Source organism: Podarcis vaucheri (genome assembly GCF_965113315.1).
Source record: "Podarcis vaucheri genome assembly, chromosome: W".
NCBI lineage: Eukaryota > Metazoa > Chordata > Lepidosauria > Squamata > Lacertidae > Podarcis > Podarcis vaucheri.
In genome coordinates, this window is record NC_138757.1 from 10,690,508 (window position 1) to 10,712,864 (window position 22,357).

The window sequence follows — 22,357 nt, forward strand, 5'->3', positions numbered from 1 at the left end:
CCTTTTGAGAGACTCAATGGACATAACTGGGAGGAATGGTCCCGAAGAGTTAAGGCCTGGCTTACAGCCAAAGGTCTGTGGGAGGCGACCCAGGCCGCTCTGCTTCAGGCTGGAGAGGGAGATAGTGCAGCAGCAGTTGCAGCGGCCACAGCCTCACAGAGGAGGGATCAGAGAGCCTTGGGATCTGTAGTGCTCAGTATTGATGGCTCACAGTTGCCACTGATTGAGGATCTCGGGACGGCCCAGGTCTGGCAAGCCCTGGAGAGAGTTCATCACAGAACAACAGCAGGGGCCAAGATCCATGCCACTAGTCAGTCAGTCAGTCAGTTTTATTGCACATAGCCAAAGGCTGCCGCAATGTACACAGAATTATTTGACAATTAAAAGAAAATATACTGAATTGATAAAAAAGACTTAAAACATTTATATTATCAAAACATTACGTACTCTAAACAGAGCTATAAAAGTACCCCAATGTACAAATCAAAACATTAAACAATAAAATTCATAAGCTAAAATCATCACATGGCCACTAATGTTAAAAGCAATGTCAATTAATACAGTGTGCAATTTATACTCAGAGTTTGGTGACAAAGATAGAGCATAGCCTGAGGTAGATAGATAGGATCAAATAAATTCATCTCCTTTACAGTTAATGGCTACCTTGGCTATATAATTTGCTCTAATTTTCCTAGCAGCAGTTACAAAAAGTGAAACACGCCAGGTCACATACTTATCTGTGTCTGCGTGGAGATATTGTTACGATATTGAAGCAATGCAGCCACGAGCTACTGCTAGCTTGAAAGCAAAACATAATGGGAATGTTGGGACTGTTCCGTGGGAAACAGAGGGACAGTCAATTCACAGTGCAGAGGGCACCGGAATTAGCTCAGAGTGTAATATGAGCTGTACAGGAAGTACAGGAGGACTTTGTCTCTCGGCTGTTGGAGTTTGAAGAGAGTAGTCATGTTTTCTGTAACGCTGCAAAGACAGAAATAAAGGCATGTAAATACGTTTCTGTCTATCTCTTTCCCCTGCCTGGGGGGGGGGGGGCAGGAAAGAGTGGTTTGTTCTTCTCACGCTGAGAAGGATCGCCTATTGCGACCTCTGCCTGGATCTTGCCGGGAAAGCAGACAGGGAGGTCAACAGGAGACGAAGCCGGGTGCCTGGGAGAGTTGCCAGTTTCTCCTGATAAAGGCTTGATTTCCGACATCTGGTAGCATGGAGCCGATGGTTTTGATCCATGAAAGCAACAAGAGAGGTTGATGGATCGTACTTCATCCACTGCAAGAATATAAGGAAGATATGGTAGCGAGCGGATGGAAGCTACAAGGACGGCTGAGCACCGGAGAAGGTGTTTTTGCTGAGCAACGGAACCCCTAAGGTATGCTGATTTTATGGCTGTGAGAGTGAACGCGAATTGAAGCATTCTTCGGTTCACTGAGTGTCTGCTTTTGGCTGAAAAGAGCACGGAAAAGAAAGCCTGCATACTTCGCATTCCTGGGGTTGATAAGGGTTGCTGCTCAAGCCTGGAATGTCCAGTTGCTAAGCAACGAAACGTCAGTAAAGTGGAAAGTTACTAGTCAACACGGAAGTAAGGCTGAGCACTGTGAGAGGCTGGAAAAACACTGAGAAAACAGCGTTTGTTTTGTCTAATATCTCACTGCTCTTGGAGGGACTTTCAAAACAGCCTGCGTTTAGCTGCCAAGTGTGAGGCAGTAAAAAGCCAATAGACTCTTGGATTTTACAAGCTCACTGCTGAAAGCTGAGGCTTGAGATTGAGATGGCTTTGTTCTCTCAGAAGCTCCGAAAAGCTTGTGAAGCTGGAGTGAGAAGCAAGAGCCGAAAGTGTACTACCCCAGAAGGGGGGAGCCAAGATGGTGCTGGCCAAATGCCTAAAAGCTCATCGAAAGCTGAGGAGAGCTTCGACCCCAAAAGGGGGAGTGAAGAAACTGTTGCTGTTCCTGTACTTGCTGCAATGGATGTTGCTGACAGGGGGAGAGAAGCTCGGAGTTGTAGCGCCCCCACTGCCATTGCAAGTGAAGAACAGGCTGTTGCTTTGAAAGTTGTCCATTGTTACAATTGTGGACAGACTGGGCATCTTCGGCGGAATTATAAGAAGCCACATCAACAGAAAGGAGCTAAAGGGAGCTCTGCAAAGCCTGAGGCGTCAGGCAAAAGTCGTACCAAGTCCCAAGTGGAACCAGTTATGGCTTTGATGTCACTAAAAGCCACACCAGAAGTGGAAAACGCTTTTATTTTGGACACTGGAGCGACGCAACACATGACGTCGCGCAAAGGACTGTTTTCAACGTTTAAGAAGCAAAGCTTCACTGTGAAACAGGCCAACGGTCAGGAGCTGGAAGCGACCGGGTTTGGAACTGTGTATCTTGAAAGTCTCAACTTGACTAAAAAAAATGTGTATTAGGTTCCTGATTTAAAGTTCAATCTGCTGAGTGTTTCGCAGATCACAAAGAAAGGACTGACTTTGTCCTATGATAGAGAAAGCTGCAAAATCTTCAAAGATGGAGAGCTGTATCTTTCTGCCAGAGAGAAAGACGAACTGTATTTGTTGACTTCTGATCAGAGTGATTGCATGAATTGTAATGCATCTGATTCTAACATGATTTCTCTCGCAGGTGTGTCGAAAAACGTCCAGAAGACGACGAAAGTAACCAAAGCTTTTCAGCGAGTGTATGCTGATGTGATTGGTCCTCTAGCACCATCTAGAGGCAATGTAAGATATTATCTTGTGTGTGTGGATTATTTCTCTCATTATGTGTGGGTATATATATTGCAGAAACCGCAAGAAGCCTTAGAAAGGTTTAAAGAGTTTTGTGACAAGGTTAAAAATGTTCATGATGCTAACATTGATTGTCTTTTCACAGATGAAAAGCCAGTTTTTCTTTTACAGGATTACCTGGATAAGAAAGGAATAAGGCACAAGACTGCTGTTTCAGCAGATGCATGGAACAAAAGTATCTGTATGCAAGTGAACAAAGAATTGCAAAATGGGATGAAGGCGCAATTGCTGAGTTCACATTTGCCACATGAGTATTGGGCGGAGTCGTTAATGTGTTTTTGTTACTCTTGGTTGAGAAAGGTTTCAAAAGATTTGGGAAGTTCTCCTTTTGAGAAGCTGTTCCATAGAAAACCTTCTGTTGCCCATTTTAAAGTTTTTGGGTCTCATGTGAAAAAGCACTGGTCCAATGTGGATTTCCCTCTTTGGAAACCTGCCTGGACTTCAGATATCACCTTATTTGTATCTGCCCATTCTTCTAGTCTCCCAAGAAGGAGCCTGGCATATAGTTTGGAGGCTACATCTAACAAACTAATGGGTCTATAAGTGTCAGGGTTTTTCTTATCACCTTTTTATATATTGGGGCAATTATACTCAGCTTCCACCCTTCCGGTATGCGGCCTGAGCTGTTAATGTGTGAAAACAATTTTGCAAAAATGGGTGACCAGAAATCAGGTCTTATCTTATAGATCTTATAGATCTCCATTGGGATCATGCCTTCTCCTGGAGCTTTATTAGCTAGTTGGCTTGCGATTAGCCTCTTAATCTGATTGGGCGTGACGTCTGGCCATTCTGGCAGTTCTAATAACTGAGTATAGTAAACTTGTGGGGGTGAGTCAGGACAGGGGCCATATATTCCTGTAAAATATGTCACCCAATCCTTTCCTTGGACAGATGCTTCTAACGAGTAGCCCAGCCCATTTGTGCCTTGGGCAACCAGATGCCAAAATTTCCGTGAGTCCTTTTGAAGTGCTGCATCTCCCAATGCTTTCCACTGTTGCTCATAATATATTTGTTTCTTGCTTTTAAGTAATAATTTATAATTGTATCGTAATTGGGCTACCTCAGCTTGTAGAGCAAGATTGTGCTTATCCTGTTTTAACTTCAATTTTCTAAGTTCCCTAGCTAGGCATTTTTTGCTATTCTGACATTCCTTATCAAACCAAGTCTGTCTTTTAAACTTTTTGTTTTTTATCACACTAGTTGCGGTCATCAGTGGGTGCATTCGGTTGATTATATTCTCATAAAGTCCGATTATGCTTCCTGTTTCTAACAACATTTCCCCCTTTAATAAAGCAAATTCATGGGAATCCAGGATCTGAATCATTTTTTCTTGGACCTGTGCATTCCATTTTAACCTTCTATTTCCAAGTATCAGATATTCCGTTTCATCCAATAATTTAGGAAAGGCAGGAGAAACGAATGATGTCAGAGATAACTCAAGTGGAAAGTGGTCACTTTCAGCTCTGGGAATTATCCCGAAGGTATCTTGGTTAATTGGCACATTATTAGATGTTAGGATATAATCTATGGTGCTAGTAAATCCTCTGGGGGAGATAAAAGTAAAATAACCCTCTTGATCCCCTTGACCGTGCCCATTGCATAACAAAAGGTTATGCTTAATTATAAGTTCACAAAGATATTTCCCAGAGCGATTAGAGGTGGTGTCCATTGCTGCCCTCTGACAGATTTCAGGTTCGTCCTCCAAGTTTAGTCCATATAATATAATAATAATAATAATAATAATAATAATAATAATAATAATAATAATAATTTATTATTTATACCCCGCCCATCTGGCTGGGCCTCCCCAGCCACTCTGGGCGGCTTCCATAGAAACCAAAAATACAATAAAATATCACACGTTAAAAACTTCCCTGAACAGGGCTGCCTTAAGATGTCTTCTGAATGTCAGGTAGTTGTTTATCGCTTTGACATCTGCTGGAAGGGCGTTCCACAGGGCGGGCGCCACTAATGAGAAGGCCCTCTGCCTGGTTCCCTGTAGCTTTGCTTCTCGCAATGAGGGAACCGCCAGAAGGCCCTCGGCGCTGGACCTCAGCATCCGGGCAGAATGATGGGGGTGGAGACGCTCCTTCAGGTATACTGGACCGAGGCCATTTAGGGCTTTAAAGGTCAGCACCAACACTTTGAATTGTGCTCGGAAACGTACTGGGAGCCAATGTAGGTCTTTCAAGACCGGTGTTATATGGTCTCGGCGGCCGCCCCCAGTCACCAGTCTAGCTGCCGCATTCTGGATTAGTTGTAGTTTCCGAGTCACCTTCAAAGGTAGCCCCACGTAGAGTGCATTGCAGTAGTCCAAGCGGGAGATAACCAGAGCATGCACCACTCTGGCGAGACAGTCCGCAGGCAGATAGGGTCTCAGCCTACGTACCAGATGGAGCTGGTAAACAGCTGCCCTGGACACAGATTTGACCTGTGCCTCCATGGACAGCTGTGAGTCCAAAATGACTCCCAGGCTGCGCACCTGGTCCTTCAGGGGCACAGTTACCCCATCCAGGACCAGGGAATCCTCCACACCTGCCCGCCTCCTGTCCCCCAAAAACAGTACTTCTGTCTTGTCAGGATTCAACCTCAATCTGTTAGCCGCCATCCATCCTCCAACCGCCTCCAGACACTCACACAGGACCTTCACCGCCTTCACTGGTTCTGATTTAAAAGAGAGGTAGAGCTGGGTATCATCCGCATACTGATGAACACCCAGCCCAAACCTCCTGATGATCTCTCCCAGCGGCTGCATGTAAATGTTGAAAAGCATGGGGGAGAGGACAGAACCCTGAGGCACCCCACAAGTGAGAGCCCAGGGGTCTGAACACTCATCCCCACCACCACTTTCTGAACATGGCCCAGGAGGAAGGAGCGGAAACACTGTATAACAGTGCCCCCAGCTCCCAGCCCCTCAAGACGGTCCAGAAGGATGCTATGGTCGATGGTATCAAATGCCGCTGAGAGATCCAGCAGAACTAGGAAATAGCTCTCACCTTTGTCCCTAGCCCGCCGGAGATCATCAACCAATGCGACCAAGGCAGTTTCAGTCCCATGATGAGGCCTGAATCCAAATGGTCAAAATATTGTATTTTGCGGGGAAACAAGGCCAATCCGGGCATTGACGTCGCCTCCCATGACAAGCCGAGGGTTGGGTGACAGAGAGTCTATACTTTCGAGTAGTTGGTCAAGTTTTTCCCAATATGATCTCAGTTCCCCACAAGACTTTACTGGAAGTATGTACACGCAGATGCAATAAGTATTTCTCAGGAGACTATCAGAAAGGGACAACACTAAAATATTAGGGGTGGTCAACAAGGGACATTGTTGAATTGATACATTAAGAGAGGTTGACACCAGCACCGCCAGCCCCCCACTAGGCCTTCCATACTTTACAGTTTTAAGAGCTGGTTGAGTGTAACTTGTAAAACCCTGTAATTCAACCATAGTGCCCTCTTTTGCCCAGGTTTCTTTTTTTTTTTATAATAATTTTTATTGCATTTTTTCCAAATTACAGAAAGAACAAAAGGAAAAGCAGAATAGAAGAAAAAAAAAGAAAAAAGAGCAGAAAATCACATCCATTTCAACAGCTTATTTCAAATTTCCATTGGACTTCCCCACATCTCCCGCATAATGCATTCTTGATAATAAAGTCATCAGCAAATTATACCCTTATTTCGTGTGTTTCTTTATATTTTCAGTTGCAATTTAAGTTTAAATCTCTTATTCTCCATTTACTCTAAAAATATAACATAATATCATTTTTACCCATTTAAACTTTGATTCTTTCACAAATGTTAGCAATTTCATAGATAATTAAATTTCATTGCTGGGGCTAACGTTCCAAATCATACGACGTCTTATGTTTCATACAACTTATAATACTTTTGCAAATAGTCTTTAAATTTTTTCCAGTCCTCCTCCATTGCCTCTTCTCCCAGGTCTCGGATTCTTGCAGTCATCTCGGCCAGTTCCATGTAGTTCATCAATTGCGTCTGCCACTCCTCCAGTGTGGGCAAATCTTGGGTCTTCCAATGCTTGGCGATAAGAATTCTTGCTGCAGTTGTAGCATACATAAAAAAAGTTCTATCCTTTTTTAACACCTTCTGGCCGACAATGCCCAGAAGGAAGGCCTCTGGTTTCTTGGGAAAGGTGTACTTAAACACCTTTTTTAACTCGTTATAGATCATTTCCCAAAAGGCCTTCAATCTTGGACAAGTCCACCAGAGGTGAAAGAATGTCCCTTCAGCCTCCTTGCATTTCCAACATTTATTGTCAGACAAATGATATATCTTAGCGAGCTTGACTGGGGTCATGTACCACCTGTATACCATTTTCATAATATTTTCTTTCAAGGCATTACATGCCGTAAATTTCATACCGGTGGTACATAACCTTTCCCAGTCCTCAGACATAATGTTGTAACCAATGTCTTGAGCCCATTTTATCATGGCTGATTTAACTGTCTCGTCTTGAGTATTCCATTTAAGCAGCAAGTTATACATTCTCGATAATACCTTGGTCTTTGGTTCTAACAACTCTGTCTCAAGTTTCGATTTTTCCACCTGGAATCCTATTTTTTTATCTAGCTTAAAAACCTCATTAATTTGGGCATAGTGTAGCCAATTTTGCACCTTGTCCTTTAATTTTTCAAAGCTCTGCAACCTCCAATTACCTCCAATGTTTTCAATTATTTCCCAATATTTCGGCCAATATGCCTCCATATTGGTTGTTTTCCGACTCTTTTGCCCAGGTTTCTTGAAGAAAGATGATATAATGTGTTTGTAGATAAGAACAGAAATCACTGCCTTGGATCTTGTTCATCCACCCTGTTACATTCCATGAGAGAAGTTTAATTGTTTTACAGTGATTTACTCTTAGTCAATTGTTGGCCAATGTACTCACGGAGTTTACCAGTTTTTGAGGCAACAGAGTATTGCTAATGCTAGTGGAATAATCCAGATGTTCGATTATTTCAGTCGTCGTACATAAAGTACTCACATTTGTAATCACTGGGCCTTTTATTTGCAAATTGCTCACCAGCAGGGATTCCTTGGGTGTATTTCCTGACTCCTCTTCTAAATATCTCATCTTTGTCCAGTACTCCGGTGGTTCTATCGTTATTCTGTTGTGGCCATTGGGTCTATTATCAGTCTCTGCCTCCAGTTCTTTAATCTCTTTCAATGTCTGGCTCATAAGATCAAGCCTCTTGATAACTGTTTGTTGCTCTTCCTGAAGGAGATTCCTAAAGGAGTTGAGAAAATCCTCTTCCAAAGGATTTACAGAGTGCTCATATTCCTGAAGATGATTGTCTAGAGGAATCGGCTGTTCCTTTTGGCTCACCTGGTTATTTTGATGTTGGGCATGATCCTGCGAATTCAACTCAGGCATGTCTGTTTCCTCCCCACCTGTCAAGTTTTTGTGTGATGTCATTACTTCTGTTGGGGATCCAGGCTTTGGTTTTGTGGGCCCCTCTGAAGCACCAGTCCTCATCTTACATAAGGGTGCAACAATAGAATTGCGAAATACTCGGGTTGGGAAAACTCCTCTGCTTGACAATCTGAATTTCAGCTTGTGAATCATGAGGGCAGTCTAGTAGAGGAAAAAGTTAACATAATTTTTTGGATTTGATTTGTGGTATTTAAGAGTTCAGTCATAACGAGGTCGATCTCAATGCCAAGTAAGTCTGATAAATGTCGTTTGGAATGCTGGGCACCTTTCCAGTTAGGAGTTTGATCTGGCCTCCCACAAATTGTCATGCAGATCTTTTTTGGTTGGAAGATTAAATAAGAAGAGTTTGTTTTAAGAGCCTCTGCGTGTTCTATGTTAAGCTTAGGGGTCTGCTCTTGTTGTTGCCAATTCACTTTGGTACTATGGTGTTCTGTTAATGCCTGCTTGTTATTAACTGATAAACTGTGGACCTCTTTGGATAATTGGGTTATTTGAGAGGCAATACCTCTAATTTGTTGGAAGATATGCTCAACCATTCTTGCAATTATGAGTTAATTGGGTGCTCTCCCTACTTGTTATTCCTTCCTCTCTGAGCAGCACAGGATCAACTTGCCCCATTGCTGGAGCCAGTTCCACGCTCTCACCTTGAATACTCTCCCCACCTCACAATCATCTTCAAGAGGAGAAAACCGTTTTTTTTGTTGCAACTATAAAAGCAGATTTGTTTTAAAAGTCCTCTATTTTAGATTGTTTGGGAACCAGTGAGAGAGCTACATCCTCTGGGTCCCTGTAGCATTTACTAGCAGGCATAGCGGCGCCGTGGGGAGTAAACAAGGAGAGGTTTTCCCAACCAAAAAAAGAGAGAGAAAATAGAAAGCACTCAGTTTGTTCAATTTAAGAGCTTCTCTGTGTGGTGACTGCAAGGAGTTCCAGGAACAAAGTATAGAAGCGAGCTGGCAGTTAATAGCTAGCAGCTGGCGGCCTGCCCAGGATGCTTCACATAACTTGCCCAAGATGTTTCTCATAGCATAGACAAGAAGGTGCTGTTAGAATCTCAGTAGGTTGGTAAGTTTAAGAGTAGACAAGTAAAAAGGAAAAATTACTTCCCTGGGTGGCAATCAACGCTAATTACAGTCCTGTTATCTGCGGAGCTCTGAAGCCTGTTTGCTAAGCCGTCGCCATCTTGGAGCTTAGTCCCCATGCCACTACAAATTTGTTTGAGCTGAAACTGCGTCCTGGGGAAGACATCAGGCAGCATGTGACAAAGATGGTGGCTGTGTTCAATAAACTGAGGCAGCTGCAGGTGAACTTTACAGAAAAGTTAGAGGTTTATATTCTTCTGCATTCTGTAGACAAAAGCTATGACAATCTGTGTTTAACCCTCGAAGCTATTCCCCCAGCGGATTTGATGATGCAGCATGTCTCAGGATGCTTGTGCGATGAGCAAGAACGTCGGCAGAGAGGGGCGAGCTGGCTCAGGCTGTCCTGCTTCCAAGAGTGGGGGGGGGCAGTAAAGGCAGAAGACACAGTGAAAGCTTTTTCTACACGTCGTTTTCATTGTGGTTCCGAAAACCACCTGCACCGAGATTGCCTGAAGGGAGCTGTGATGGCCTGGGAATCCGATTCAGAGGCTGAACCGGAGGAATCCCAGCCTGCACAGGAGTCCCCGCCTCCGGGGCCGGCTGAGCTGGGGCAGGACCTTGATTCTGAAGCGCCTGCACCTGTGCCGGATCCTCAGGAGCAGGCACCAGGTGAATCCACTCTGGCTCCGGAGGCGATTGAGGACGCATTGCCTACAGGTGCGCCTCTCCCAGCCCTGTCAGGGGAAAGTGCGTCTCCCCCTGGGTCCAATAACCCACCGGCCTCTCCTGAGCTGCAGAGGCTCAGGGCAGAGAGGCGGAGGGAACTGGTTTCTCCCAGGAGGAGTGCTCGCCTTAAGGCCAGGAGAGGCGGGTCACCTGGGGGTCGGGACCGCCCCTGGCCTCAGAGAAGACCAGTCAGCCCGGTCCCAGGTTACGGGCGCAACGTCGTTGAAGAGCTGTTTCGGCCAGCACCCAGTCCTGTTCCCCCAGAGTTCCTGTCCTTGCCCGGCTCCTCGCTGTGGACCCCGCTTTGCCCGTGGAGGACTATCTGCCGACCCTCGACTCAGGTCCTGGACCTCGCCCCACGGTAACCTCCCCCCTGGACCAGCACAGGAGCCAAGGAATCTGCACAGGTTGCCTCCAAGGCCGTTCCCCATGGCAACCAGATAAGAGGTGCAGCCCGGTGTGGGAATGCAAGGAAGTGACAGACACAACACGTCACACCATCTTGCTGCGTCCATGGCAACAGTGAAAGACAGCAACAGTGAGGTCAGCATGCTGTGTTGGATCATTGACAGTGGTGCCAGTCATCATCTGATGCCATCTAGTGGACAAATGCGGAACTGCAGAGCTGTTTACGAAGGCAAAGCTGTGACACTTGCCGATGGATCCAAGCATCAGCTGACCACGTCTGGCCATGTTTGTTTCTTTTTTTACAGGCAGAATTGGAAATGTTTGTTTTGCCAGGAATGCAATGTTGTTTACTGTCTGTATCTTCTCTTGTCAGAAATGGGTTTGCTTTGAGAATAATGTGCGCTCTATTTCCAGGGGTGGGAAGCAACTGGTCAGTGTTGAATGTCAGAACCGGCTCTTTGTCCTGGAAACACCTCAAGCAGGTAAAGGTAACACTGAGACAGCGCAAGCACAGTGTGCAAACGTTCCCACACACAATTTGTGACAGCATCTGTAGCACAGAAGGATGTCACACAGCAATTGGGGGTATGTCAAGAAGCTTCCAGAATGCACTGAGGGATGCAAAATAAAGGCGTGTGATAAGTTCTTGGATTGCAGAGCCTGCAAGAAGGCAAAGGTACAAAGGTGCAGTTATCCTAGGTCTGACAGGGTAACCACAAAACCTTTTGAGTTGGTCCATGCAGACCTCTGTGGCCCTATGTCAGTTGCAAGTCTGGGTGGGGCTAGATTTGTGTTATCTCTGATTGATGATTTCTCTAGAAATGGTTGGGTAATAACTCTTAAGGACAAGAGTAAAGCTGCCAACATGGTAAAAGAGTGGGTTACTGCAGCGGAGCTGCAATTTTCGCTGAAAGTGTGTAGCTTTTAATCAGATCATGGTGGGGTCTGGGTCTGTTTTGCATGGTTTCTTTCGCCAGTCACTAGCTGATAGTTGCACACTCACCACAGGAAAATGGGGTGGCAAAACGTAGGAACCGAGCACTTCAAGAAGCCACAGAAGCCATGCTTTTTGACGCAGGGTTACCACAGCGCTTCTGGGCGGAAGCTTGGAAAACTGAGAGCTTCACACTGAATCATTCATACAGTTCTGTTGTAGGGGACACCCTATTTTCTGCTGCATGGTAAGAAGCCCAAGGTGCATTTCTTCCGTGTGTTTGGGTGCGAGGCTTGGGTTCTTGTGCCAAAGGCCCAATGCAGGAAAGGTGGCCCCAGGTCCCGGAAAATGATCTTTTGTGGGTATGAGCCAGGGACAAAAGGGTGCAGATTTGCCTATCCAGAGGGAAATCAGCCAAGGGTTCTAGTCAGCAGGAGTGCTGATTTCTGTGAGCAGAATGGGTGGACACGCATCCATGGGAATCCTGAAATTCTCTCAGACATTCTCTGTTTGACTCTGCTGAGGAGGGAGAGGTAGACACTGAACCTGCTGCTGAGGATCAGGTCCCTGACCAGGAGCAGGAACAGGAAAGGGCCTCTCCAAAGGCGGTAAAGTTAGAACAAAGGAGTGCACCTTCATCTCCCACCAGTCCAGTGCAGAAGTCCAGAAGACGCAGTAAGTCAGAGGGGGAGTCTTCTGATGACAAGGATGCACTAGCTGGCCCCAGTGGGTCAGAGGGGCACCTGAAGTAGTGCTCAGGCGTTCAGCACGCACTACGAAAGGGAAACCACCCGAAAGGTTTGAGGTCACTAGCGTGTGGGTTGGTTCGGCACAATGCGAACCACAGAGTTTTGAGGAAGTTCAGGAGTTGCCCGAAGCAGAAGCCAGGTGCATCACTTTGATGTGGATGTCGCTTATTTGAACTCAGACCTAAAGGAGGATCTGTACATGCTACCTCCTCCAGGGTTTGAGGGCAATGGGCCAAATGCAGTGTGGAAGTTGCACAAGTCCATTTATGGCCTGAAACAATTGGCCAGAAATTGGAACATGTGTCTGAATGATCCTTTGCAGAACATGGGTTTCAAGAGAAGTCTTGCTGATAGCTGCCTGTACCTGAAGGGGTCAGGACAGACACAGGAGCTAGTCTTGGTGTTTGTGGATTACATCATCCATGTGGCATGAACAGGGAAACAGGTGCAAGGTTTTGCAAAAGAGATTGGAAAGCATTTAAAGCTCAAAAACCTAGGTCCAGTGAAGGTTTACCTAGGTGTCCAAGTTGATAGAACTGAGGGCGGCAGCTTTTTGCTCAGTCAGAAAGGCAAGATTGAGCAGTTACTTGAGAAGTTCAGAATGGCTGAATGTGCAGGGGTCAGACCTCCATAGAGATGAGCTATGGGAAAGACAGTCAGCTCGGGGACCATTTTGTTGTGTTTTTTTTTAATAATATTTTTTATTAATTTTTTTCCTTTTACAAATTCGCCATCTCAAACAATATTCACAAATTTCAGCTTTTTGGACTTCCACCAGCTTCTCCACCAATCATCCATATTTTCTATTTTTGTGCATTCTCTAAATTTAATATTGCCATTTAATGTTATCCTTTCAGTTCTATTTCTTTTTTACAATACATCTTTAACTTTCACAAAGCCTCTTTAAATCCCACTAGTGTTGTCTGTTCGTCACATATGCTTTTCAGATAATCTGTAAACTTTCCCCAGTCCTCGATGAACTTGTGATCCCGTTGATATCTAATCTTCCCAATTTGTCCAGTTCTGCATAGTCCATAAGTTTCATTCTCCACTCTTCAAGAGTCGGTAACTCCTCTTGTTTCCCTTTTTGGGCCATTAATATTCTTGCCGCTGTTACTGCGTATTGAAAAAGTTTGTAATCCCTTCTATTTATCTCTCTTCCTGTTATTCCTAACAAAAAGGCTTCTGGTTTCTTTACAAATGTATATTTAAACATCTTCTTTAACTCATTGTACATCATTTCCCAGAAACCCTTTACCTTCTTACATTCCCACCACATATGGAAAAAAGATCCTTCTTTTTCTTTACATTTCCAACACTTATTACATGTTTTGAACATTTTTGCTAACTTAACCGGTGTTATATACCATCTATATACCATTTTCATAATATTTTCCTTTAACGCCGTGCATGCGGTAAATTTCATATTTTCGTTCCATACTTTTTCCCAGTCAGCCAATTGTATATTATAACCAAAGTCTCTGGCCCAATGTATCATAACTGACTTTACCTCCTCATCCATCGTTTGCCATTCCAAAAACATTTTATACATTTTTGACATGATCTTATAATCATTATTTATTATCTCTGTTTGAAATTTCGATTCTTTTTCTGTATATCCACTCTCTTTTAAGTCCTTTTTAAACATTTCATTTACCTGAAAATAATGCAACCAATCAAACACATGTTCTTTTACTTGTTCATATGGCTTCATTTTCCATTTTCCCCCTTCTTTAATTATTAATTCTCCGTAAGTAATCCAATTCCCTCTCATATTAATTTTCTTTACACTCATAACCTCTAATGGAGACAACCAGTGTGGAACTTTGGGTTCTAATATATTTTTATACCTATCCCATATTTCTATTATGGAACTCCTGAAGATGTGATTCTCAAAGCCCTTATGACTTTTCTTCTTCTCCAACCATAAATACGCGTGCCATCCAAATCTGTTATCAAATCCTTCTAAATCTAACAGTTTATTGTTTTTTAATTTTATCCATTCCTTTAACCAACAAAGACAAGACGCTTCATAGTATAATTTCAGATCTGGCAGGGCAAAGCCTCCTCTTTCCTTTGCGTCTGTTAATAACTTGAATTGTATTCTTGGCTTTTTGCCCTGCCAGATATATCTTGAAATTACTCTTTGAAAGTCGTTGTCCCCCTAATTATAGGAATCATTTGGAACAAAAATAACATCTTTGGAAGTACACTCATTTTGATCGTTGAGATTCTACCCCAAAAAGAAAGTTTCATCCTTCCCCAAACATCCAGATCTTTTTTGATTCCGTTCCACACCGGTATATAGTTGTTTTGAAATAAATCAATATTTTTTGAAGTTAACCATATTCCCAAATATTTTACCTTCTTCGCCACTTCAATCCCTGTTTCTCGTTGCAGCTCGGGGACCATTCTGAGTTCCAAAACCCTGAGGTTTTTCAGTCAGCGCTAGAGAGTCTGTTGTATCTCTCCCAGTGGAGCAGACCTGACATAGCGTTTGCTGTGAATCTGCTCAGCAGGGAGGCTGCAAAGCCAAGTGTGACTACCTGGAATGGCATTAAGATTAATGGCATTAAGATTAATGGCCCAGGTATTTGCAGGATACCAAAGATTTCTGCCTCGAACTGTCAGCTGAGGGTGAAGCACAGCTCACGTCTCACGTGCTGGACTGACAGCAATTGGGAGAATCTTGGGAGACAGGAAATCAGTGTTTGGGATGGTAGTGAAGTTTGGAGAATCTCTAGTTGGGTGGAAGTCCCAAAAGCAAAGTCTCATTGCGCTTTCCTCTACTGAAGCTGAGTTCAGTGCGTTGTCAGAGCTGTGTAGAGAAATAGAATTCTACTGGTGTTTGGTCCAAGAGATCTGTGGGGATTGTTGCTTACCCATCACTGTTTGGGAGGACAGTCAACCCTGCTTGAAGTTGGCACAGTCTGGACAGTTTAAGTCCAGAACCAAACATTTGGACGTACATTTCCAGAAAGTGTGTCAGAGTGTCCAGACAGGCTTGGTGAAGCTGAAGTACTGTCCCAGTCAGGAGAACCTAGCTGATGGGTTCACTAAACCTCTGAGCTTCCAAAGACATGGGGAGTTCTGTGAAGGTTTGTGTTTGGGGTAAGTGGTTATACTTACAGTTCCTCCAGTGTACAGGATGAGAGGGGGTGTGAGGAGAATCAGAGCTTACAGGGTTAACAGCTCAGAGTGTGCACCCTGTCCACTGGGGGGTGGTCCCACATACAGGGATTGTTCTTTGTCTGTGAGACACTTTCGATTTTGCTGTTGACTGGGAACCAGCAATGTCTGCTTGGTCTCCCGGGAATGCTGATTTATTGCTGCTGTATAAAGAAACACTTCTTAGATTAGGAGAAGCTGTGCACGGACTGTTATTTCCACACCCACACAAGGCATATACCATTGTTTGCGATACTCTGCTTGAAGCTGGGAAACGTCCAGAAGCACAAGGAAGTGTGCAGGACGGCCAGTTTATTTCACAATTTAAATCCTAAGCAGGAAACAAAGCAAACTGCCATTCAGCCCACCCACCCCCACTGCTCCCTCTGTGTCTTTCTACTTTTGTTCCACTGTTAATGAGGCACCAGTTTTCAGCTTGCTTTGTTATTTGACAATAAGTTTACTTTGTTTGTGGGCATTTCTTTCTTGTTTACACAATGAGGTGCTGGAAGGCTTCTTTGGAGAGGTTTGGGACCTCCTTTCTTCCCCCAGTATTTAGTAGAAATATTATGGCATTTTAAAACTTAGCACATTTAAACCCAATTAGTAAGTCTGACATCTCCTTGTTGTCCCATTGGCTGGGACAAGAAAACACTCTTGAGAGGACATGGGCACCCATCAAAGGACAGGGGGAGGATGGTGCTTACATTAATCTTTTAATGTTTTAAGAGATTCTCAGATTCTGGATATTAAAAGGAAGGCCTGCAAAATGCACTGTTTACACAGTTAGTTTGCCACAATAAATGTGGCATCCCAGGTACCCAGAACCTTTCATGTAAAAGAATTTTGAATGCTCGTGTGTACAGGCAGTACTGCCAGGAAAAAAAAAAAGTTATCTTGTGAATGGAAATTACTGCTCAAAAATAATGAATCCCAATCCCATTTGCTAGGATCTATTTCAGGGAGATCTATTTCAGTATAGAAATGGTTAGGATTATACTGTTAGGCCTGTTCTTGCGTGGCAATTCCCGCCCCCCACCAGTTGGAATAATAAAGACACAGGACACCAAAATTTTAGGTTAATGGGCAAAAAATGGCCGCAACTTTATTGGTTACAGGTAAGAGCGGTATTAGCTTTAGGCATTGATCCTATCAGACTATCCGGCATGAGAACCAGAAGGGTTAACACCAGCAGGGGGAGCCCCTGAGATGCACATCCCTAGGCACTCCCCGAGGGGTCACCGCTCGCGGGCGTGCTTTAGGCCCTAGCCTCCATAGGTTTCGGACGAGGCAACGCCCCCCGGAATCCTTTATCAGACTACCCATAAATATTTGGGGGAGGTGATGGCACTCCTCCCCCCAACTCATCAGCATAATAATACCCCTACCAATGCCTAACCGCAACACGAGCCCAAATTCGCCGCCAATACCCTCAGACCTGCAACCAATTCCTAATCCCAGTGCAAATATCACCAAGCCATATATCGTTACCAGCATCAGAAAGATGCACGCCACCCTCGTGGTAGGGGGCCTCTTTGCAAAACCGAATGCCGGGGTGGTCAATGACCCACCCCCCCCCCAGTGCTGCCACTCTACGCGCCACCGAGCGCTCCAGGATCTTCCTGGCCTTATTCACAGCTAAGGGCTTTTTGCAATCTCTCCTGGTGCGCCTTTCGAGCAATGATGACCAGATTATTGTTAAATTGGGGAAGGTAGCCCGTAACTCCCAAAAATCGTTGAAAATATTCCACATTAAGTCCACCCCCTTCCGGTAGGCCAGGTCGTTTTCGCCCAGTTGGATAACCACTGCCTCCGGGGGACCCTCCAGGGCGGCTTTAGCTTTCATTGTGGGGAGGAATTCAGCCCAACGCATTCCGCGTCCAGGATATTTCGACGTTGTTTGGGAGTTCTAGACCGTCACCCCAGCCCCTGGAGAAGTCCCGCCTTCTGGCCCAATGGACAATGCTGTGTCTGATGATCCACACATGTACTACCCCGGCACCTGAAAGGGAAAGAGCAGGAAAGTCGGGTCAGGGGTGATGGGGACGATGGGAAGGTGGATTTTTTAACGTGGATTGCGGATGTACCCTCTGCATGCGTTGGATTTCCAACTACCCAGATCCATTATCCTTTCTGCGGGCAAACCCAGGTGTACGACCATGGTGCTGTACCAATGCGAAATGAGTGTGCGGCATACTCCTCAGATGGAAGCCCAATGGCGGCAATTGCTTTGCGCATAACCCTTGTAAATTGATGTTTTGACAGGCGAGATGTATGAAAAAAGGGCCATGGGTGTTAGGTCTTAAATATAAGTATCTTCTTGCGTCTTTTACACGGTAAGGACCAGACTTTTGGGTAGCTTGCAAGCGAATCAGGGCCCCTCTCCCAAGCTGATCGGTTTTTGAACTGCAAATTTTTAAAATCACATCTGAGCGGGACAAGGTCACGTCCTCCAAGAGGATCCCTCTGTTAGTTAAATCCGGCTGGTCTTCGCAGACCACCTCACCTATGCGTAAGGCACCAAAGAAGGCAAATGAATAAGCTGCTGAGAATAATCTGGCCTCGTACTTGGTCCAGCAGATGGCCCTGAGTTTCTTGTGTATTTGAAAGAGTATGTCGTATGTTATAGGCCTTCTGCTATCGGAGCTAGGGGGCTGTAGTCTGCTCCAGCCCTCTAAAGACTTCCGCACAACGAAGTGCGCACAAGGGTCGACTGAGAACATGGCTTTGCAGAAGAATGATATTGCTGCGGATTGAATATTGAGAGTCTTAGGTGCACGCCCCAAATCATGAAGGTGCACGAGGTATTTTAAAACCTCTGACTTGGTAGGGGGTTTGCCCGGCCTATTCAGCCCCTTTTTCTGGTGGAATGCTGCGAAGTCCGGCCACACCTTTTTATAAGATCTTAGGGTTGAGGGAGCGACTGATGCCAATACTCCCTTTAACACTTCTCGTTCCCAATGCTCCAGAGGTGCTCCGGAAACGGCTGAGGCAGTTGTTGCGCATCCGGCGCCAATGAGCGAAAGCGATCCATCTGGAAATGAGACAGAGCATCCGCAATACTGTTATTAACGCCAGGTATAAATTTGGCCGAGACATACATATTTTGCCGCAGGCAGGAAAGAACAAAGGACCGCAAAAGAGCCACCACCCTGGGAGAGTGCGAGGATTGCTTATTCAAAACTGAAACCACTGCCTGGTTGTCCGTCCAAAAGCACACCCTATGGTCTTTGAACTGCTCGGCCCATAAATGAATTGCCACTACAATGGGGGAAAATTCTAAGAATGTTAAATCCCGCAATATAGGTTTACCCTGCCACAATGAAGGCCACCACTGCGTGCACCACTGACCTCTGAAGTAGATGCCAAACCCCAAGGAATCTGCTGCGTCTGAGTGAACCTGAAAATCGGCCTGAAGAGCCATGCTATCTTGCCAAAGAGAGATGCCGTTATATGCTTCCAAAAATTCTAGCCAGACCCCAAGATCCAATTTCACTGCTTTAGAGAGACGCACCCTATGGTGTGGTGCCCATAAGCCTGCTGACAATTTTGCCAGACGCCCACAAAAGGGGTGGCCTGGGGAAACCACCCAACATGCAAAGTTAAGGTGACCTAGGAGGGATTGGATTTGCTTAAGGGTAACTTTCCTTAGGGGTAATAGCTGGGAAATAAGTTCTTTCAGAGCGGTAAGCTTCTCGGAAGGGAGGCGAGATGTTTGAGCAATTGTGTCGAGCTCAATGCCTAGGTAGGTCAAAGTAGTGACTGGGCCCTCGGTTTTTTCATTTGCCAAAGGGACACCCAGCTCCTCGGCCAAGGACTTGAAAGCCTGTAACAGGGCCAGGCAGTCTTGTGCATTACTTGTGACGAGAATAAAGTCGTCCAAATAATGCCCCACCCCCTCAGAACTGGTTCTAAATTTCAGCGCCCAGTCCAGGAATGTACTAAATGTCTCAAAAGCCGCACAGGCAATCGAGCAACCCATGGGCATGGCTTTATCTATAAAATAAGCCCCTTCAAATTTAAAACCCAACCAGCGATAATCCTCGGGGTGGACTGGAAGAAGGCGAAAGGCTGATTCAATGTCACACTTGGCCAAGAAGGCGCCCCTACCAAAACTGCGAACAAGCTTTACCGCCTGATCGAAAGATGCATATTTTACTGAGCACAGTTCCTGAGGGATTGCATCATTAACTGAGGCACCCTTAGGTTATGTATCATCCAGAATTCCCCAGGGGCCTTTTTGGGCATGATGCCTAGCGGTGAAATGTGAAGATGATCTATGGGGGGTTCAGAAAATGGGCCAGCTATCCTTCCCGCTGAGATTTCCTTTTGTATCTTTTTTATGGCAACGTCAGGCCTATCCATCACTGACTTTTGATTGGGGGGTTTTCCGGAATTGGGTGTGAATAAGACTGGTATTCTAAAACCGTGGGAAAACCCTTCCCATAGGAGAAGGGCGCCTTGCCTATTAGGATATAAATCTAGGAGAGTTTTTAGGGGTTGTAGTTTGATGGTGGAGTAGGCTAGCACGAGGGACAAATTAGTAGTGATTGCCTGCTGTGCTCTGGGAGGGTCCAGGAGTACCTGCGGGGGCACCTCGGTTTCCCTGATGGAGGTGACCCCTGCTGCCCCGAAAGGGCTGCTGCTTACTCTTATAGTACGCTGTTGCTGGATGGCTACCTAAACACTTTTCGCATTCGTGCAGGTACTTACAAGATGGGCATTGGCAGGCTCCCCTATTAAAATCCCAACATTGCTTACTACGTTTTGTGTCCACCTTACTGGATTTAGCAGGGTCCTGCGTTTTCTTTTCGATGTAGGGACCCACGTGCTCCATCCAGTAGTTCTGGCCCCTCAGGTCCCAGCGGGTGGTCGGTAACAAAGAGGCATTTCTACAAAAGTCCTCATCATACATTAGAGCAGCTTCCTCCCCCGCCAATTCATGGGCCCTTCTGACATGCGCCATGTAGGCAGCCAAATGTAACCCGCATTTGGGATAACATCCCACAACCACGCCCATGAAGACCTGGAACCTATTAAGCCAGTTCTCAAAGGTGCGCTCCGCCCGGAGTGACCTATGCCTTTTCTTCCCGTAATACCGCTTTTTCTCCCCTTTCCCCATCATTTGGGCTGGTGGTAGCAATGTAAACATATCTATGTAGTCACCATTAAGTATCTTAGTCCTTTTCTTTTTCGAAAGGTGGTTACCCAAGATGAAATCAGTAGACAAGTTAGTAGAGATTTTAACATCTTCCACTAGCGCACCACCCTTCCACTCCAGGGTACCGTTAAAGGTTTTTCGGTGTGAATTGGCCCTCCTCTCGTGAATCCACGGGGGACCCCAGTATCCTCTCCTTCCCCCCAGTAGCCCTCCATGGGGGCATCGCTATCACCTTTTGATGAAGAAGTACCTGTTTCATCCTCTGAATCAGACGGGTCGCTTCTCCTACTCTTCTTGGAGGTATGCTTCCTCTTAGCCTTTCTCTTTCCTCCCTTGGTACCACTGCCCTCAGGGGCTGGGTCACCAGATGCCGATGTTGACTGTTGAGGAGGTACCTCCTCCTCTGAGGAGGACCCTGACACACCCTCGGAAGGAATGGGTTGAGATGGTGAATCCTGAAATACACTAGGAATATCAGACACCTGCTGGTTAGAGTTAGAGCGGCCCTGTCTTGATGGTTTGGAGCCTGCCCCGGACGTGCTGGCCTTTGCAGCACCAGACTTCGACTTCTGAGCACGCGAAGATTGAGATCGTGTTTGAAGCCGATTGCCAGACCCGCCGGTAGCTTGTGCCATGCTGGGAGCGGAACCTGAAGATCCTGCGCGAAGCCGCTCACTGGGAAGGGTGTCCGGGATAAAGTCCTGTGAGGCCGCCACTGATGAGGAAGCACCAGCAGCCTCTGGCCTGCATTGCAGATAAAAAGTTTCAATAGCAGAAAGAAATTGAGCTATAGCTTGAGGGTCGCAAGGTATGGCGGGAGTTTGAGCACCACTAGGCCCTGCCTGGGGAGCCTGAGAATTAGCTCTGTTAGCCATGCCTAGACCACAGCTGGATGCAAAATAAATCACCATAAACAGTGAAATGTATAAGCCGGTAACTCCCTTAAAAAGGCACAGCAACTCAGAGACAGGACCACTCAAACGTAAACAGTGAAATGTATACCATAAGCAGAACTGAATTGCTTTTAAGAATTAATCCCTATGAGAACTTGACTGTAAAATAAACTTTAAATGAATTCAGAGCACCCAAATAAACCTTATGAAATACCTTATAGATTACGAATTAAGCCTACACTTATGAATTACCCTTGTAAGATGGCACTGAATGGATAGCCTTGAATGAATTAATCAGTATTTTAAGGCGCCCTCTGAATTGCGGTGCGCAAGTTGTGCCTCCCGCGCCACCAGAATAACAAATGATGTTAAATCAAAAGCACTTTTGTTGTTGTTTAGTCGTTTAGTCGTGTCCGACTCTTCGTGACCCCATGGACCAGAGCACGCCAGGCACTTCTGTCCTCCACTGCCTCCCGCAGTTTGATCAAACTCATGCTAGTGGCTTCAAGAACACCATCCAACCATCTCATTCTCTGTCGTCCCCTTCTCCTTGTGCCCTCCATCTTTCCCAACATCAGGGTCTTTTCCAGGGAGTCCTCTCTTCTCATGAGGTGGCCAAAGTATTGGAGCCTCAGCTTCACGATCTGTCCTTCCAGTGAGCACTCAGGGCTGATTTCCTTCAGAATGGAGAGGTTTGATCTTCTTGCAGTCCATGGGACTCTCAAGAGTCTCCTCCAGCACCATAATTCAAAAGCATCAATTCTTCGGCGATCAGCCTTCTTTATGGTCCAGCTCTCACTTCCATACATCACTACTGGGAAAACCATGGCTTTTACTATACGGACCTTTGTTGGCAAGGTGATGTCTCTGCTTTTTAAGATGTTGTCTAGGCTTGCCATCGCCTTTCTCCCAAGGAGCAGGCGTCTTTTAATTTCGTGACTGCTGTCACCATCTGCACTGATCATGGAGCCCAAGAAAGTAA

The 22,357-nt window shown here is 45.6% G+C and overlaps 2 protein-coding genes across 2 annotated transcripts in view; both read right to left on the reverse strand.

Annotated features, from left to right (window-relative positions):
- LOC309523255 (uncharacterized protein) overlaps nt 1-22,357 on the reverse strand; it is a gene marked incomplete at its 3' end in the record, with an annotated part of 579,053 nt that overhangs the window by 228,037 nt on the left and 328,659 nt on the right. The gene's annotated exons all lie outside the window — the stretch shown is intronic.
- LOC309523309 (uncharacterized protein) overlaps nt 22,068-22,357 on the reverse strand; it is a 38,319-nt gene continuing 38,029 nt past the window's right edge. Inside the window, exon 2 of the mRNA XM_082207105.1 lies at nt 22,068-22,154. The gene's annotated coding sequence lies outside the window, so the exon portion shown is untranslated. The remainder of the gene's footprint in view (nt 22,155-22,357) is intronic.